The following is a 20,735-nucleotide window of genomic DNA, read 5'->3' as shown; positions in this document are numbered from 1 at the left end:
TTTCTGTCCTTTATCATGCCCATCCTTGCATGAAATGTTCCTTTGATATCTCCAATTTTCTTGAAGGGATCTCTAATCTTTGTCATTCTCTTGCTTTTCTCTATTTCTTTGCACATATACCATCTCCTTGGATTGAATGAATCAATATTGGGGAAATGACCATACTACCCAAAGCAATCTATAGATTCAAGGCATTCCTTATCAAATTAGCAATGGCAGTTTTCTAAGAATTATAATACTTTTTAGAAATGTGTATGGAAGCACAAAAGACCCTGAATAGACACAGGAATCTTAGGAAAGAAAATCGGAGCTGGAGAAATCAGGCCCCATAACTTCAGAGTCCAGGACAAAGCTACATTAATCAAAACAGCATGATGTTGGCCTCAAAACAGAAGTATAGACCAATGGAACAGGATAAAAAATCCAGAGATAAACCCATTCACCTCTGGTCACCTAATCTATGACAAATGGAGCAGGAGTTAACAATGAAGGAAATAATATCTCTTCAATAAATGGTGGTGGGGAATCTGGACACCTACATGTAAAAGAATGAAATAAGAACACTCCCTAACATGCTACACAAGGATAAAGTCAAAGTGGATTAAAGACTTACATGTATGACCAGATACTATAAAATTCTTAGAGAAAAACGTAGGCACGACACTCTCTGACATAAATTACAGCAAGATCTTTTTTGACCCACATCCTAGAGTAAAGAAAATCAAAATAAATTTTAATTGGTGATATCTGATTAAGCCTAAAAAAACCTTTGCATAGCAAAGGAAACCATAAGCAAAATGAAAAGACGGCCCTCAGAATGGGAGAAAATCCTTGCCACAAAGCTACCGAAAATGGATTAACCTCCAAAGTATACAAACATCTCCTACAACTGAGTACCCAGCACCCCCCCAAAATGGACGAAAGATCTAAATAGACCTTTCTTGAAGGAAAATATACAAATGGCAAAATACCACATGAAAAAGTGCTCAACATCACTAATTACTAGAGAAATGCAAATCAAAACTATAAAGTGTCACCTCACACTGGTCAGAATGGCTATTATCCAAAAATTTACAAACAATAAGTCCTACAGAGGGTGTGGAAGAAAGGGAATCCTTCAGCATAGTTGATGGGAATGCAAACTGGTGCAGTCACTGTTGGAACACAGTGTGGCGATTCCTCTAAAAACTGAAAATAGAACTACTGTATGATCTAGCAAATCCACTTGTGGGTATATATGGAAAGAAAAAAAAGTGAAATACTATTTTGAAAAGGTTCATGTACCCAAATGTTCATAGCCGCACTATTTACAATAGCCAAGGAATCAATGCAATCCAGGGGCCCATCAACAGATGATTGGAGAGGGTAGCCATGTTGTCAGTGTAGAAAGTCTCTGAGCTCACTGCCTCTTATGAGCACACCAAAATCACAACTATCTGCAGAACAACAATTAATGAAATGGACTGGAACCTTCCAGAAAATATCTTCTACAACAGGAGACAAAGAAGAAACCACAAGGGGATGCATAGGAGGGGTGAACTGGCAATATAATCAAATCCCATATGTCCCAGGTGGGCAACCCTCAAACTGGACGATAACAATATATTACAGAGTTTTCCCCACAGGAAAGAGAGTTCTGAGCCCCCCATCAGGCTCCCCAGCCCAGCGGTTCATCACTGGAAAGATGAGATTATTAAAAAAAAAAATCTGGCTTTGAAGGCCAGTGGTGCTTAATTACAGGACCCCACAGGACTGGGAGAAATAAAGACTTTACTCTTAAAAGGTGCACACAAAATATTATGCACATAGGGACCTAGGACAAAAGCAGTAATTTGGCAGGAGCCTAGGCCAGAACTACCTGCTTCTCTTGGGGAGTCTCCTGGAGAGGCAGGGTTCAGTTATGGCTCACACTTCAGACATGCACACTGATGACAGACATATTTAGGAACAGTAAACTACTTGAACACTGCTGCTGGTGGCTTCCACCTTGTCCTTGGTTCATTAGCTCCAAGACCTAGTCCCACCTGTAGCCTGTAGGCAACAGTGATGGTTCAGTTCAGTCCAGTTCAGTCGCTCAGTCGTGTCCGACTCTTTGCGACCCCATGAATCACAGCACGCCAGGCCTCCCTGTCCATCACCAACTCCCGGAGTTCACCCAGACTCACGTCCATCGAGTCAGTGATGCCATCCAGCCATCTCATCCTCTGTCGTCCCCTTCTCCTCCCGCCCCCAATCCCTCCCAGCATCAGAGTCTTTTCCAACGCGTCAACTCTTCGCATGAGGTGGCCAAAGTACTGGAGTTTCAGCTTTAGCATGGTTCACATCAGGCCAAAAAGCAAACTGAATGGGGACACAATACCTCATCAGCAGAGAGGATGTCTAAAGACTTCCATAGTGTCATCTAAACATGCCCCAAAGCATGGCCTTGCCCTCCACAGGGCTAAGACCCAGTTCCACTCATCAGTGGACAGGCATTGGCCCTTTGCTCCAGGAAGCCTGCACTAGCCTCTAGAGCATCCACACCCACAAAGGAGCAGACACCAGAAACAAGAAAATTACGATCCTGCAGACTGAGTCTGACAATAGTAGGCCAGACCATAACCTGGGGACAGCTGGGTCCTGGCTCTGTCCACTATCAGGCCAACGCAAAGTGTAGGACTTCCTGGACCCCAAATCCCACTCTGTCAGGACTCCCTCATCCAGCAAAGATTTGAAATGAGTTCTGAGATCCCTGGGCCTATAACCAGACTCCTGCCTGCCAGTAGTAGTCCAATACGGTCCTCAGGATATGACTTCACTTGCCCTTGGGTGGAAACAACCCTAAAGTCTTTGGGATCCTGATTCCTTTCACCAGCGAGTCAGCACTAGCCCCAGAGCCACCTTGGGCTCTACAGCCAAGCACTTGTGACCAAGTTCTGATGAATAGCAACCAGCACCATCTGCACAAAGCAGGCCCTCATAACCAACAGGACTTGGGGTCAAACAAGCCTACCAGACCATCTACGTAGTCAGCCTGCGACAACAGAAGGACATGTGCAGCCCCATTAGGGGGAACCCCTAGATCATAAAACACGAGTGCTGAGAGGGGAGTACATGGCTGAGACACATAAGATTTCTCCTACATAAGGCCACTTCTCCAAGATCAAGAAATGTAGCTACTTACCACATATATGAAAACACAAATGGCAACTTGGGCAAAATGAGGCAGCAGAAGAATATGTTCCAGATGAGGGAAAAATATAAAACCCCAGAAGAAGAACTAAGTGAAGTGGAGATAGGCAATCTACATGAAAAAGAGTTCATAGTAATGATAATAAGATAACAAAAGAATTCAGAAGAATGAATGCAAAGGATAAGAAGCCACAAGTTTTTAACAAAAGTTAGAAAACATAAAGAACAAAAGTGAAATAAAAAATAACTTAGGAATTTTTTACAGTAGGATTCATACCTACTGTAGGAATCAACAGTAGATTAAATGTTGCAGAATGGACCAGTGTGCTGGAAGACAGAGTACTGAAAATCACTACCGCTGGATGACGACAACAACAACAAAGAACGAAAAGAAATGAGGGCACTTTAATAGACCTCTGGACTAGTGCACTAATATTCACATTATGCAGGCCCCATAAGGAAAAGTGAGACAAAGGGCCTGAGGAAATAATTGAAGAGATAATAGCTGAAAACTTTCATAACATGAGGAAGCAAAAAGTCACCCAAGTCCAGGAGTTGCAGGAAGTCCCTTAGAGGATTATCCCAAAGGGAATAAATCACACCAAGACAAATTGTAATCAAAATGAAAAACATTAAAGATAAAGAGAAAATGTTAAAAGATGCAAGGGGAATGCAAGAAATAAGAAACCAGGAATCTCCCATAAGGCTATCACCTGATTTTTCAGCTGAAACTCTGCAAGCCAGACAAGAGTGGCCCTATACATTTAAACTGAGGAAAGAGAAAACCACCACCTAGAATACAACCGAGAATTACTCTCCTGAGCAGGGCTCTTGTTCAGATTTGATGGAGAAATCAAAAGCTTTATAGAGTAAGCAAAACCTAAAAGAATTCACTGCCACTAAACCAGATTTACAACAAACGGTAAAGGAACGTCTCTAAGAAAAAAGAAAAGGCCACAACTGGAAACAATGAGGAAATGAAAAAGCTCACTGATAAAGACAAACATACTGTAAAGGTAGGCAATTATCCACACAAAGTTGGTAGGAAGGTTAAAAGGAATTAGAAAAAAAAAAAAAAAGAGTAAAATCTACTGTCATCCTAGTAAGCAGTTAAGGTATCCACAAAGCAGTGAGATGCAAAATATGACTTCAAAAACAGTCATGGTGAGGGGAGGAGAGTACAAATGCAGGGTTTCTAAAATGTGTTTAAAATTAAGAGATCAGCAAATTAAAACAATCATGTATATATATGGACTGATATAAAAAAGCCTCATGATAACTGGAAGCCAAAAATGTATAATAGATATAGACACAAAAAAGGAATAGAAACATAACACTAACTATAGTCATCAAACCAAAAGAGAAGTGAACAAAAGACAAAAAAGGAAAACAAATCCCAAACAAGTAACAAAATGGCGAGAAAAACACACTTATCTATAATTACCTTAGATATAAATGGATTAAATGCTCCAACCAAAGACAGAATGGCTGACTGGATCAGAAACAAGACCTGGATATATACTGCCTACAAGAAACTTACTTCAGATCTAGAGACACATACAGGCTGAAAGTGAGGTGATTGAAAAAGGTATTCCAACAAATGGAAAATTTTTAAAAATTAATTGGAGAAGCCATACTTATATCAGGCAATATGTACTTTAGACTGCTACAAGAGGCAAAGAAGGACACTACATAATGTTCAAAGCATGAATCCAACAAGAAGATATAACAATTGCAAATATATATACCCAAAAAGGAGCACCTAGGTATATGAGACAAATACTAACAGAAATAAAATGAAAAATCAATGCTAACACAATAATGCTAAGACACTCTAACACCCCACTTACATCAACCCCACATCATCCAGACAGAAAATGAATAAGAAAACACAGGCCTGAATTAACACATTACATATTAAATGCTCTTAATTTTATCTTATCATATATATATATATATATATATGCTGCTAAGTCGCTTCAGTCGTGTCCGACTCTGTGCAGCCCCATAGACGGCAGCCCATCCGGCTCCCCCGTCCCTGGGATTCTCCAGGCAAGGCCACTGGAGTGGGTTGCCATTTCCTTCTCCAATGCATGAAAATGAAAAGTGAAAGTGAAGCCACTCAGTCCTGTCTGACTCTTAGCAACCCCATGGACTGCAGCCTACCGGGCTCCTCCATCCATGGGATTCTCCAGGCAAGAGTACTGCAGTGGGGTGCCATTGCTTTCATATATATATATATATATATATATATATATATATATATATATATACACACATACACACACACACACACACATAGAGAGAGAGCACGCACATTCCATCTGAAAGCAAGAGATTACACATTCTCTTTTATATGAATATGAACCATTCTCTATAAGAGATCACAACCTAGGCCACAAGGAAGCCTCAGTAAATTTAAGAAAAATTTAATCATACAAACATCTTTTCTTACCACAGAGCTCTGAGACTAGAAATCAACTACCAAAACAAACAAGAAAACTGGAGAAAATACAACAGAATCACATGAAGGCTAAAAAATTCTGTTACAAAACACCCAATGGATCATTGAAGAGATTAAAGAGGAAACTAAAAAATATCTAGAGACAACTGAAAATGAAAACATGGCGATCCAAAATGTATGGGACAAAGCAGAAACAGTTCTATTATGGAAGTTTTTAGTGACACAAACTTACCTCAGGAGACAAAAAAAAAAAAAAAATCTAATATAAACCACCAAACCTTACAGCTAAACCAACTAGAGAAAGAAGAGCAAACAAAACCCAAAGATAGTAGAAAGAAAGAAATCCTAAAGATCAGAGCAGACATAAATGATCTAGAAGCTAAAAGAAGCCAGTAGAAAAGGTCACTAGTGTTATCACTAAAAGCTGGTTCTTTGAAAACATAAATAAAATCGATAAATGTTGAGCCAGACACATGAAGAAAAAAAGGGAGAGGGCCCACATCAATAAAAGCAGAAATAGAAAAGAAGCTACAACCAAGACTACAAAATACAAAGGACGATAAGACACTACAATGAGCAACTATACACCAATAAAATGGACAACATAGAAGAGGAAGACAAAGTCTTAGAAAGGTACTATCTCCTCAGACTGAACCACGAAGAAATAGAAAATAAAAACACACCAGTTACCAATACTAAAATTGAATCAGAAATTTAAAACGCTCACAAAACAAGGACCCAGGCTTCAAAGGTGAATTCTACCAAGCATTTAGAGAAGACTTGATATTGATCCATCTGAAACCATTCCAAAAAACTGCAGAGGAAGGTATTCTCAACAAAATACTAGTCAAGCAAATTCAATAATGCATTAGATCATAAATCATGATCAATTAGGATTTGTCCTATGGGTGCCAGGAATTTTCATTATCCACACACACACACAAAAAAATCACTGTGATATACCACCCCAGTAACAAAATGAAGAGTAAGAGCCCTATGATCATCTCAGTATCTGCAGAAAAAGCTTTGGGCAAATTTCAACATCCATTTATGATAAAAAGCCTCTCTAGAACATATATCAACAACACATTAAAAGAATTATACACCATGATCAAGTGGGATTTATTCCAGGGATGCGCAGATTCTTCAATATATGGAAATCAATCAATGTGATACACCACATTAACAAATGGAAGAACAAATACCATATGATCACCTCAACAGATACAGAAAAATGTTCAACAAAATTCAACACCATTTATGATTAAAAACTCTCCAGAAAGTGAGCACAGAGGGAACCTACCTCAACAAAATAAAGGACATACAAGACAAACCCACAGCAAACATCAGTCTCAACGGCAAAAAACTGAAAGCATTTTGTCTAAGACCAGGAACAAGACAGAGATGGCCACACTCGCCAGTACCACTCAAAACAGTTTTGAAGTCTAGCCATGGCAATCAGAGAAGAAAAAGAAATAAAAGGAATCAAAAACGGGGGGGAAAAAGTGAAATTGTCATTGTTTGTAAATGAGATGATATTAACTATGGAAAATCATAAAGATGCTACCAGAACACTACCAGAGTTTATCACTGAATTTGGTAAATCTGCCAGATATAAAATGAATACACCAAAATTTCTTGCATTCTTATACACTAATGACGAATGATCAGAAAGAGAAATTATGGAAACGATCCCACTTTACATCACATTTAAAATATAATAAAAATACCTAAGAAGAAAACATACCTAAGGAGGCAAAAGACCCGTACTCAGAAAACTATAAGGATTGATAAACGAAATCAAAGATGACACAAAAAGGTGGAGAGATATACCATGTTCTTGGAGTGGATTAATCAATATTGGGAAAATGACTACACTACCCAAACTGACTAACAGATTCGATGCCATCTCTACCAAATTACAATGATATTTTTCATGGAAATAGAACAAAAATGTTTACAAATTGTTTGGAAGAAAAAAAAAGACCCGGAATGGTCAAAGCAATCTTGAGAAAGAAAAATGGAGCTAGAGGAATCAGGCTTCCTGACTTCACAATACACTACAAAGCTACAGTAACCAAAACAGTATGGTACTGGCACCAAAACAGAAATACAGACCATGGGATAACAATAGAAATCCTAGAGATAAAACCAGTCACCTATATCAACAACCTCAGGTATGCAGATAATACTACTCTTAATAGCAGAAAGTGAAGAGGAACTAAAGAGCCTCCTGATGAAAGTGAAAGAGGAGAGTGTAAAGCTGACTTAAACCTCAAAAAAAAAAAAAAAAAAAACAACAAAAAACACTCATTCAAAAAAACTAAGATCATGGCATGCAGTTCTATCACATCATGGCAAATAGAAGGGGGAAAGGTGAAAGCAGTGACAGATTTTCTTTTCTTGGGCTCCAAAATGACTACAGACAGTGACTGCAGCCATGAAATTAAAAGATGCTTGGTCCTTGGAAGGAAAGCTGTGACAAACCTAGTTCAGTTCAGTTCAGTCACTCCTTCATGTCCAACTCTTTGCGACCCCATGAACTGCAGCACACCAGGCCTCCCTGTTTGTCACCAACTCCCGGAGTTTACCCAAACTCATGTCCATTGAGTCAGTGATGCCATTCAGCCATCTCATCCTCTGTTGTCCCCTTCTCCTCCTGCCTTCAATCTTTCCCAACATGAGGGTCTTTTCCAATGAGTCAGCTCTTTGCATCAGGTGGCCAAAATATTGGGAGTTTAAGCTTCAACATCAGTCCTTCAAGTGAACACCCAGGACTGATCTCCTTTAGGATGGACGGGATGGATCTCCTTGCAGTCCAAGGGACTCTCAAGAGTCTTCTCCAACACCACAGTTCAAAAACATCAATTCTTCTGCACTCAGCTTTCTTTATAGTCCAACTCTCACATCCATACATGACTACCAGAAAAACCATAGCCTTGACTAGATGGATCTTTGTTGACAAAGTAATGTCTCTGCTTTTAATATGCTATCTATCTTGGTCATAACTTTCCTTCCAAGGAGTAAGCTTCTTTTCATTTCATGTTTCTGCAATCACCATCTGCAGTGATTTTGGAGCCCCCTCCAAAAAAAGTCAGCCACTGTTTCCCCATCTATTTGCCATGAAATGATGGGACTGGATGCCATGATCTTAGTTTTCTGAATGTTGAGCTTTAAGCCAACTTTCTCACTCTCCTCTTTCACTTTCATCAAGAGGCTCTTTAGTTCTTCTTCATTTTCTGCCATAAGGGTGGTGTCATCTGCATATCTGAGCTTATTGATATTTCTCTCAGCAATTTTAATTCCAGTTTGTGCTTGATCCAGCCCAGTGTTTCTGATAATGTACTCTGCATATAAGTTAAATAAGCAGGGTGACAATATACAGCCTTGACGTACTCCTTTTCCTATTTGGAACCAGTCTGTTGCTCCATGTCCAGTGCTAACTGTTGCTTCCTGACCTGCATATGGGTTTCTCAAGAGGCAGGTCAGGTGGTCTGCTATTCCCATCTCTTGAAGAATTTTCCACAGTTTATTGTGATCCACACAGTCAAAGGTTTTGGCATAGTCAATAAAGCAGAAATAGATGTTTTTCTGGAACTCTTTTGCTTTTTTGATGATCCAATGGATGTTGGCAATTTGATCTCTGGTTCCTCTGCCTTTTCTAAAACCAGCTTGAACATCTGGAAGTTCATGGTTCATGAATTGCTGAAGCCTGGCTTGGAGATTTTTGAGCATTACTTTACTAGAGTGTGAGATGAGTGCAATTGTGCGGTAGTTTGAGCATTCTTTGGCATTGCCTTTCTTTGGGATTGGAATGAAAACTGACCATTTCCAGTCCTGTGGCCACTGCTGAGTTTTCCAGATTTGCTGGCATATTGAGTGCAGCACTTTCACAGCATCATCTTTCAGGATTTGAAATAGATCCACTGGAATTCCATCACCTCCACTAGCTTTGGTCATAGTGATGCTTCCTAAGGCCCACTTGACTTCACATTCCAGGATGTCTGGCTCTAGATGAGTGTTCACACCATCGTGATTATCTGGGTTGTTAAGATCTTTTATGTATAGTTCTTCTGTGTATTCTTGCCACCTCTTCTTAATATCTTCTGCTTCTGTGAGGTCCATACCATTTCTGTCCTTTATCGAGCCCATCTTTGCATGAAATGTTCCCTTGGTATCTCTAATTTTCTTGAAGAGCTCTCTTGTCTTTCCCATCCTAGTCTTTTCCTCTATTTCTTTGCATTGATCGCTGAGGAAGGTTTTCTTATCTCTCCTCGCTATTCTTTGGATCTCTGCATTGAAATGGGCATATCTTTCCTTTTCTCCTTTGCTTTTCACTTCTCTTCTTTTCACAGCTATTTGTAAGGCCTCCTCAGACAGCCATTTTGCTTTTTTTGCATTTCTTTTTCTCGGGGATGGTTTTGATCCCTGTCCCCTGTACGGTGTCATGAACCTCCATCCATAGTTCATCAAGCACTCTGTCTATCAGATCTAGTCCCTTAAATCTATTTCTCACTTCCACTGTATAACATAGACAGTGTATTAAAAAGCAGAGACATCTCTTTGCTGACAAAGGTTCCTACAGTCAAAACTATAGTTTTTCCAGTAGTCATGTACAGATACGAAAGTTGGACCATAAAGAAGGTTGAACACCAAAGAACTAATGCTTTCGATTGTGGTGCTGGAGGAGACTCTTGAGAGTCCCTTGGACTGCAAGGAGATCAAATCAGTCAATCCTAAAGGAAATCATCCCTGAATATTCATTGGAAGGACTGATGCTAATGGTGAAGCTACAATACTTTTGCCAGTGGATGCAAAGAGCCAACTCAATGGAAAAGACACTAATCCTGATAGAGATAGAAGGCAAAAGGAGAAGCAGGTGACAGAGTGTAAGGTGGTTAGATAGCATCACTGATTCAGTGGACATGGATTTGAGCAAACTCTGGGATATATTGAACAGTGGGGAAGACTGGCATGATGCAGTCCATGGGATCGCAAAGAGTTGGACTCAACTTAGTGACTCAGCAACAACACATGGTCAAGTAATCGATGGTGGAGGAGGCAAGACTATACAATGAAGAAAAGACACTCACTTTCAATAAGTTGTGCTGGGAAAAGTGGACAGCTACATGTAACAGAATCAAATTAGAACATTCTCTAACACTATGTCCAAAGATAAACTCAAAATGGATTAAAAACCTAAATGGAAAACCAGATACATTAAACTTCCTAGAGGAAATCATAGGCAAAACACTCTTTGACATAAATCGCGGCAATCTTTTATTTATTTTTTTTGTGGGGGGAGGCTGATTCCCCTCCTAAAGCAAAGGAAAGCAAAGCAAAAATAGACAAATGGAAACTAATTAAATTTAGAAGTTTTTACACAGCAAGGAAACCATCAAAGACATCAAATGTCTTTTCATCACTGTATAGTCTTGCCTCCTTCATCATAGATTAATTGACCATTTGTTGTTGTCATTGAATCGCTAAGTCATGTTGGACTCTTTGTGACCCCACGGACTGCAGCACACCAGGCTTCCCTGTCCTTTACGCTCTCTCAGAGTTTGCTCAAATTCACGTCCAGAATGAAAAGACAACTTACAGAATGGGAGAAAATATTAAAAATGATGTGACTGACAAGGGATTAATTTCTACAATATACAGAGCTCATCCAACTCAATATTTAAAAAAATGAACAATCCAATCCAAAAAATGAGCAGAAGACCTAAATAGACATTTTCCCTAAAAAGACATACAGAAGACCAACAGGCACATGAAAAGATGGTTCGCATAACTAATTCTTAGAGAAATGCAAATCGGAATTACAACAAAGTGTAACCTCACACCAGTCAGAATAGCTATCATCAAAAAATCTACAAATAATAAATGGTAGAGAGGGTGTGGAGGAAAGGGAACCCTGCTAAACTGTTGGCGGGAATGTACATTGTGCAGCCACTGAGGAGGACACTGTGAATGTACATTGTGGAGCCACTAAAAAGAACACTGTGTAGTGTTCTGACAAAGTTAAACACTATGTAGTATCCTGACAAAGTTAAAAATAGAATTATCACGTAATCCAACAATCCCACTCGTGGGCATATATCTGGAAAAGACTAAAATTCTAATTTGAAAAGGTGCATGCACCCCAATACAGCACTATTTATGATAGCCAAGTTATGGAAGCAACTTAAATGTTCTTTGACAGGTTAGTGGATAAAGAAGACATGGCATATATAAAGACATATGCATATATACAAATATATAGATAAAGAAACATTTCTTACCATATAAAAGAATGAAATAATGCCATTTGCAGCAAAATGGATGGACCTAGAGCTCATCATACTAAATGAAGTACTACAAGTCAGAGAAAGACAAATACCACATGATATCACATATAGTAGAATCGGACAGAAATAGACTCACAGACTTTGTCAACAATCATACGGTTACCAAAGAGGAAAGGAGGGGGAAGGCAAAATTTAGGTGTTTGGGATTAACAGATACACACTACTTTACATAAAAAAATAAGCCAAAAGGACCTACTGTATAATACAGGAAACTATATTCAATACCATGTAATAATCTATACTAGAAAAGAATCTGAAAAGCATATATGTGTATGCGTGTATATATATATATAGTTATATATAGAGTGATTTATATGTATGTGTGTATGCACACATACAAAACTAAATCACTTTGCTGTATACCTGAAAATGACACATTATTGCAAATTAACTATAGTTTAATGAAAAAAAGAAGATATGGTATCTCTGAATAGCCAAAACAGTCTTGAGAAAGAAGAATACTGCTGGAGGAATCATCCTCTTTGGCTTCAGACTATACTTCAATGATATAGTAAGCAAAACAGTATGGTACTAGCACAAAACTAGACATATCCATCAATGAAATAGAATAGAGATCCCAGAAATAAATCCACACACTTATGGGCAATTAATATTTGACAAAGGATGCAAGAAGACACAATGGAAAAAAGAGTCTCTTCAACAAGTGGTGCTGGGGAAACGGGAGAGCTACATGTAAAAGAATCAAATTAGAACATTCTCTAATACCATATCCAAAAATAAACTCAAAGTGGATTAAAGATCCAAATGAAGACTGAATACTATTAACACTCTTAGAGGAATACATAGGCAGAACCCTCTTTGACATAAATCACAATAATGTTTTGGATCCCTCTCCTAAAGCAAAGGAAACTAAAGCAAAAATAAACCAATGGGGCCTAATTAAACTTAAAAGCTCTTGCACAACAAAGGAAACGATAAACAACAACAAAACCTACTGAATGGAAGAAGATATTTGCAATTGACACAGCCAATAAAAGGTTAATACCCAACATATATAAACAGCTCAAATGACTTAACATCAAAACAAACAAACAAAAGTGCTCTGATTTAAGAATGGGAAGAAGAACTGAATAGACATTTTTCCAAAGAGGGAATGCAGATGACCAACAGGCACACGTAAAGATGTTCAGCATCGTTAATCATCAGGGAAACTCAAATCAAAACCACAATGAGGTATTTACCTCACCTGTGAGAATGGCTATCATCAAAAACAACAGAAATAACAAAGGTTGGCAAGGATGTGGCAAAAAGGTGACCCAGGTTGGCGGTCGGGGTGTGGCCAGGGTGAGGACGCTGTTCTCCAAGCAAGACAGCAGGTTTTGGGTGTGAATGGTGACTGCGCCCCTGAAGGCCTCTGGCAGGGCCCAGGCCTGGGGCGGGGATAGCCGACAGGCAGCTGGGGCCCAGCGCAGGGCGGCCTTCAGGGTTCGCGCCGCTTTCGACCCCAGGAGCACTGGGCCCATCACGGCCTGCCCCCCTCCACACGGGCCCTGCGCCTCGACCAGCGCCCTCGTTATCTACGTCTCCACCCACCGGGTCCAGCAGCACCAGAAAGAAGTCATCGCCCCCGCCGCCGCCTTGTCGGATGCCGCGCGCGAGCCGAGAGCAGCCTGGGATATTTCCATCTCTGCGTCCTTGAAGCTCCACTGGAACCAGAGCCGCGGAGGAGGCGCAACCCCGCCCCCTGCTGCCGGCCCAGCACATTCCTGAAAGGGGAAAAAACAAAATGTGCACTGAGCAGAAACTGGCCCTATCAGATATTAAAACGTGTTTAATGCCACCGTGATTTAAATATTCTTGTACTGGGTCTCTAGAACAGAATAGAACTCCCAGGGGCAGAGCCTCATATACATAAATAAGTTCCACTGTTAATATTAGTAGGAAATCAAGGAGGTCTTAAGAGATACAGGGGAAGCGGCAGTTCACTTCAGTAAAAAGTGCTGGAGTGACTACCTTAGGTATCTATCTACATAAATCGATACCGCACGGTATAAACACACACACCCCAGCCCTTCCCAGTGCTAAGCATGGCAGTTAGCACTTACCATGTGTTAAACATTGTGTATTGGATGGATGGCTGGATTGATAGGTGACAAAGTTGCTGAGAGAATATACAGTGGAAAATGATGCCTTTTTAAAAATTTTCCTTTCACATTCAGAACTGCCTTGAGCAATGTCCTCAGGACCATAGTTAAATGTTTAATCCTGCTGGTGCAGAGTAAGCTGCTAAGTCACTTCAGTCGTGTCCGACTCTGTGCCACCCCATAGATGGCAGCCCACCAGGCTCCGCGGTCCCTGGGATTCTCCAGGCAAGAACACTGGAGTGGGTTGCCGCTGCCTTCTCCAATGCATGAAAGTGAAACGGAAGTCGTTCAGTCGTGTCCGACTCTTCGCGACCACATGGACTGCAGCCTACCAGGCTCCTCCGTCCATGGGATTTTCCAGGCAAGAGTACTGGAGTGGGTTGCTGGTGCAGAGTAAGAGGTGAGGTCAAAACAGAGCAGCACTGTTGAGCTGAGAAATGCAAGGCCTAAAAGATGAACCAATTTATATTGAAATCTGGAAAACCCAACCTACCCCTGGGTTCTCCCTATAAGGTGCACAACCTATACCAACTCTTTGCTCTTCCACCATTGGGTACACCATGGTAAATTTCATGTCCAATCTCACAGCATGATGAGGACATTGCTTAGGTTAGGGTTAGGGTTAGATCCTCTGGAGGTCTCTGGACAACAGCACTGGTGAAACGTGACAAGGTTAAACCCTAAGATACTGTAGTGGACTCTCCTGAGAAAAAGGCACAGATGCCTTTTGCCTGCCCAATAGCTTCCGTGTGCCTGCTTGCATTTAAGTGTGGTGGCCTAGTCTCACTGTGATGGATTTGGTCTGTGATGCCTAATGACCTTATTAATGTTGATGATGATCTTCCAATTTGTCTGTCATCAGTGAGTTGGGAATCGATATAAATAGAGGGTGAATTATCTGGCAAGAGAAAGTTTCAAGTGATGACTAGATTATGGGATAGCTATAGTTTAAATGGGCTTCCCTGGTGGCTCAGTGGTAAAGAATCCACCGGCCAATGCAGGAGACACAGGTCCATCCCTAGGTTGAGCAGATCCCCTGGAGAAGGAAATGGCAACCCACTCCAGAAATCCCACGGACAGAGGATCCTGGCCAGCTACAGTCCATGGGGTTGCAAAAGAGCCGGACATGTCTTAGTGACTAAACGACAGTTTAACTAATCCCTTCTTTCTCCTCTTTTAATGATAATGGACACTTGCTAATCTCTTGATTAAAAGATCAAGTTTTTCATCCATAACAGTTCAAACCTCATCAAAATTTCTACATTACATTTTTTTTGTAATGTAATCATCATTACATTTTTTGGAGGAAGCTTTTATTTTTTCAAATCTGAGGCATAGAGAAGTGCATAAAACATGTATGCCAGGTTTAGATAATGCCAGGGAAGCCCCTTATAAAAGCAAACACCTACGTAACCAGGACTAAGGTCAAGAAACAGACCATTGCCAGCCTTCCAGAATACAGCCCCCGGTATTACTCCCAATCACAACCCACTCCCTCCCCTATGGATCTTGACTTTATGATAATCAGTTCAGTGCTTTTCTAAAAAAACATGACTTTACAACTTTTGTATGTATTCCTAAGCAATACAGTTTATTTGAAGTTTTATCAGAGGAATCATACTGCACGCTCCCTTTTATGGCCTGCTTCTTTCACTCTATCCTATTTATTTGAGAGACTCATCCATCTTGTTCCTAGTAGCCTTCGATCTTTTGTCTCCATCATTGACTAGCATTCCAATGCATGATTTTAGCAAAGTAATTTTGACATGATTATACTGTTCTACACTGTGTGAACACTGGGATGCTTTTAGCTATTTTTTTCCCTAACAATGCTTTTAGCTTTTTCTTATGAACAATGGTGCAATGAACATTCTTGGGTGTTTTTCATGCGACTCATGTTTAAAAGTCTCTTGGGTATACATGCAAGAACAGAATCACTGGCCCATAGTTATATACATCTTCAGCTTTTCTGCAGGGTGACAAACTGTTTTCTGTAGTGGTTGTAACATGTAATCCCAGCAGCAACACAGAGAGTTTCTCTGCCTGCACATCTTCATCTACACCAAGTGTTGGCAACATTTAATTTACTTGTTTATCACTACTATTAAGTTTTTGCACATTCTCACCTTTATGAACCTTTTGGACATTCTCTTCTATGAAAAGCATGTTCAACTCTTTTTGCCATTTTTCTATTCTATTTTTCATCTTATTCTTACTGATTCAGTGAGTTATTTATGTGTTTTCAATACCACTTATATGTGTGGCTAAAATAATCTTTTGCTTTGTTGTTTGTGTTTTCTCTTTTGTGCTGTGCTTTGTGAACAGACTTTAATTAAGAAATAATTATATAACATAATTAATGATACCATAGTCAAAATTTATCATTCTTCTGCTTATGGCCAGTGCTTTTCTGTTTTAAGAAATCTGTCCCTGCCCTGGGGCCATGGAACTATTCTCTATCTTGTCTTCTGGAATATTTATGGTTTTGCCTCTCACAGTTAGGTCATAATCCAGCTACAAGTGATATGTGTGTATAATGTTGAGTATGGTTTCTTTCTGTTTTTATATTTTATCCTATGAACAGCTAACCAAACTTTTATTGATTCTCCCAATTTCAGTGAACCACTTATTGAAAAATCTTCCCTTTTCCTACAGATTTGCAGTGCCACATGTGTAATAAATCAAACATCTACCTATGTATGGGCTAGTTTGTGTACTCTCCATTAAGTCTCATGGCCCAATTTATCTGTCTATTTAAAATACTGCATATCAGTATTCATCACTATAAATCTAAAGTCAATTCTGATATTTGGATAAGGCCACTCAACTCTACCTTGTTCTTCAAGGATGTATAGGTTATTTTTGGCCTCTCTCAAATCCATTTCAATTATCAATTCATCAGAAAAAGTTCAACCAAAATCCTTTCTAGGGTTCTAATTAGGATTGCATTGCACTTTTGGATTTGACTTCTTTTCTATAATATGTAATGTGATTGAATGGATAATGGTGTACCTTTCCTTTTAATAAAAACTTCCTTAATATGTCCCAATAATATTTTTTCCCCCATAAGAGAGCGTTTTATCCTAGGCACTTCATATTTTGCAAATAGTGCCTTTGAAATTTTCATTTTGTAAATCTGTTGCTGGTAAATAGAATAAAATTGTCTTCTGTATGTTAATATTTTATCCTGTGAACAGCTACCTAAACTTTTATTGATTCTCCCAATTTCTCTGTAAATACCTGTAGAATTTAGTGTACAGAATCATATCATCTGCAAACAATGACAGTCTTGCTTCTTCCTTTCCGAGCACTTTGTTCTTTCTGTTCCCACCTACTATATTTTCTGGGTGATGATGGACATTCTTACTTGATGCAGCTCTCACAAGGAAGCTTTCAGTAATTCCAAGAATGATATTTGCTATAGGTGTTGTGTTCTGTAGCAATCTGGATCCAATCAGGAGATGGAAAGTACACAGTGGTCAGGGGAAATTTAACATAAAATTTAACATAATGTTTAAACATAAAGAATTATTAAATATTACACATGTAGAATATATAGGATTTAGGAAAACTCTATATGGTATCCTGGGTTTAAGAAGCATACCCAAAGAAAGACAAACTTGAAATGCGGGTTCCTCCCCAAGCCTGGAGATCACATCTCATTGGAGAAGGTGTAGGAGAACCTTCTGAAGGCAGAGAAGTTTGCTAATTTACCAGCACCAGAGCCAGTCTGCAGAACCAGAGCTGGTCTACAGTTGAAGGGTAAGCAGGAAGGTACCCTCTGGAGCACATCAGTGTGGAAAGGCCACAGCTGGTGGCCGGCATGTGGACATGTAGTAGGAACAAGGGACCTGGCGGAATTGGAGGCCTGGAGCTGGCAATGTCCTATACGTAGGATCAGGAGGGCCTCAAGCTTGTGAGGGCTGCAGTCTTGGGATAAGTACAGGAGATGAAGCTAGTGGTGGGGTAAGGTGGGGGAATGAGTGAAATTAAGTAGGGGGAATCTGCGGGTAGGTGGCTTGGAGCACAAAATATCCATATGAAGAGGGCCACAGAAAGCCAATGACCAGGCCACACTGGTTCTGCACAGCCAACAAGGACAGTTGTTCTGGGCACATGCTTGGAGCAGAACACCTAGGCTATCACTACACTCACACTTCTGACAGCATGAAGTCACAGGAGAGCTACTTGCTCCTTCAATGTCCGTCCAGTGTCTTTGAGAAAATGGAACATCATGATCACTCTGAAGGAGAGATTCTTAATGTAACCCATCCATTATCAGAGAGCTTATCATAAAGAGTGAATTTAGAACAGGGAGGCAATGCATTAATAATTGGCTTCATATCCTTTATCAGTTTAGGGGAGTCCTTCTACTGCTATTTTGTTACATGAATCATAGGCACCCTGTTGTTGTTCAGTCACTAAGTTGTGTCCAACTCTGTGCAAACCCCTGGACTCTAGCGCACCAGACTTCCCTGTCCTTCACTATCTCCCTGAATTCGCTCAAACTCATGTGTATTGAGTCAGTAATGTTATCTAACCACTTCTTCCTCTGTGGCCCCCTTCTCCTCCTGCCCTCAATCTTTCCCAGCATCAGAGTGTTTTCCAATGAGTCAGGTGGCCAAAGTATTAGAGCTTCAGCCTCAGCATCAGTCCTTTCAATGAATATTCAGATTGATTTCATTTAGGATTGACTGGTTGATCTCCTTGTTATCCTAGGGACTCTCAAGAGTCTTCTCCATCACCACAATTTGAAAGCATCAGTTCTTTGGCACTCAGACTTCTTGTTCATCCAGTTCTCACATCCATACATGACTATTGGAAAAAGCATAGCTTTGACTATACAGAACTTTGTCATCAAAGTGATGTCTCTGCTTTTTAATATGCTGTCAAAAATAGGCACCCTCTCTATCATCATATTGTTTCTCTGGTGAATTAATGATTGAAGCAGCAGGACTGCCCACATCCAGAGTTTTAATAGACCACTTATAATTCTTGTTGGACCCAGGGCTCCTTGGCCTGAAATGAGTTTTGCTGCAAAACCTAGGTTCTGGCACAAAGCAGGTGTCATGGGGTAGGGCAGAGACACTGTGACCTCTGCATTCTAGTCCTACCCAGGGCTTGCCTGTTCTACCTGCAATAAAAGACTAAGTGTATGGTAAGATTGCCTCTTACACCATGAGTGTGAACAGCACATGTTCCCCTCAGGAATAGACTAGTTTATACCTGAAATGTTGCTCTACTCTCTTGATAGCTGTACCTGAGATAAACAGGGAGAGAGGATACTTGGATTTCATTTAAAGCCATGCTCATCAGAGCCCTGTCCACGGAGGGGCAAGGCAAAAGATGCCTGTGTGCTAACAAAGTCTATGTGTTTACCAGTGTTGGCAACTTGAATACTTTAACTACACTTTTCTCACTTGCCTTTAGGCTTGAAAATGGACAAAAACTGATGAGGGGAAATGACCCATAATTTTGCTGTTCTTAAGTGACAAATTATCCATTCTTTAGTGATTGAAATGTCATCTTATACTGGAAAGGAGAGAAAATTTAATTTAAAAGAAAAAGAACTTATGTCTGTATTCAATAGATAGAATAAGAAACTACTAAATCCAAAGGGAAAAATATACTCTTATATTTCTCTTTCTGACTTACTTCGCTCTGTATAATAGGTTCTAGCTTCATCCACCTCATTAGAACTGATTCAAATGTGTTCTTTTTTATGGTTGAGTAATACTCCATTGTGTATATATGCCACAACTTCTTTGTCCATTCATCTGGTGATGGACATCTATTCTAACGCATATATACAGAATCTAGAAAAATAGTACTGAAGAATGTATTTACAGGGCAGTAGTGGAAAACAGACATAGAGAATTGACTTATGGACATGGGAAGATGGGAAGAGAGGGTGAGATGTTTGGAAAGAGTAACATGGAAACTTACATTACCATATGTAAAATAGATAGCCAATGGGAATTTGCTATATGGCTCAGGAAACTCAAACAGGGGCTCTGTATCAACCTAGACAGAGTGGAATGGGGAGGGACATGGGGGGTGGATCCAAAAGGGAGGAGATATATGTATACCTATGGCTGATACATGCTGAGGTTTAGCAGAAAACAAAAAAATTCTGTAAAGCAATTATCCTTCAATTTAAAAATAAATTAACTTTTAAAATACTGTTATAGTTGCTCATCCTGGGAAAATTGTACTCTCTTCCTAGTACTTCAAATGTATAGAGCATATTCACATCTTCTGTTCAGAAGTCACATAAGACACATTAACCCATAGCCTTAATGTTGTCACACAGGACTGGGCTGGCTTCCTTTCCCAAGCACCCGGAGACCTTGTACAGGAGGAATTGAATATGAACAATAGGTTCATCCGTTAAAGGATGTTGGATCTGCTGCCTGTGCTCTCTTAACCACCAGGCATGCAATGATGAGACACAAATGTGAAATCTGAGACTTGCTCACTAACAAAAGGAGAAAGTCTCTAGGGCTGCCATATGGGAAGTTTTTACCACTGGGAATCCAAGCAGGCACTCTCACTTGGTAGAAATCATTGAGAACTAGGTTTTATGGAGATACACACTTTTAGTCTGGTTTCTGAAAGTGGGCTGTGTAGCTGCAGCTGTTGTCT

The 20,735-nt window shown here is 39.9% G+C and overlaps 1 pseudogene; it reads right to left on the bottom strand.

The window, feature by feature from the left end:
• Positions 1-13,695, bottom strand: part of LOC123331926 — a 66,889-nt pseudogene extending 53,194 nt beyond the window's left edge.
• Between the last annotated feature and the right edge of the window lie 7,040 nt (positions 13,696-20,735).

This window comes from Bubalus bubalis, chromosome X (assembly GCF_019923935.1).
Source record: "Bubalus bubalis isolate 160015118507 breed Murrah chromosome X, NDDB_SH_1, whole genome shotgun sequence".
Lineage (NCBI taxonomy): Eukaryota > Metazoa > Chordata > Mammalia > Artiodactyla > Bovidae > Bubalus > Bubalus bubalis.
This window is presented reverse-complemented; position numbering and strand designations above follow the sequence as displayed.